Consider the following 639-nt stretch of genomic DNA (forward strand, 5'->3'; position numbering starts at 1 on the left):
TTGTGGTTGAGGGGATCAAGGGCAATAATGACTGTGGACATATTAGGAGACTGTTAGATGAGGTACAAATGTTATGAAGCTGCCCTCCCTGTCCAGCCACTATGCTTGGTCTACACTGCTCATTCATTTCCTGTTTGTTCTACAAATTGTTACTGAGAATAGCTGTTAGCCAAGTACTAAGTTTCTTCATCTTTAAAATGAGAGAATGCTTCCAACCTGTATTGGTAACGGAGCCCTTTAAGGATCTGATGAAAGCTGTGAACAGCTTTTCTGTGGAGACCTACACAGAAACACATGTAATTTTGCATATAAGAGGTTCGTAGACCCTGTGAGCTTATTGATGGGACTCTTGAGTTCAGAGGGCTGATTCTCATCCATCTTCATATCTCCTGCACCCCTTTTCCTAGCATATTCCTTGCTAAAGCCAGACACATGTTCCCTCCAGCCTAGGGCAGCCTTCCCCTACCCCCATGCCCTACCCCTGCCTTCTTGGCCCTGTCTTCCTTTTTTCCTTTCATTTACTTTTCTAAGCTAAGCTGGCTGCCTGCCCAGCCTCACGCCTTGACATTAGGAAACCAGAGGCAGACAAAATGAAACCACATCCCAGCTGAATTTCAAAGCTTTTCTCATACCTGGAGT

Source organism: Rousettus aegyptiacus, unplaced genomic scaffold (genome assembly GCF_014176215.1).
Source record: "Rousettus aegyptiacus isolate mRouAeg1 unplaced genomic scaffold, mRouAeg1.p scaffold_m13_p_6, whole genome shotgun sequence".
NCBI classification, from domain to species: Eukaryota; Metazoa; Chordata; class Mammalia; order Chiroptera; family Pteropodidae; genus Rousettus; species Rousettus aegyptiacus.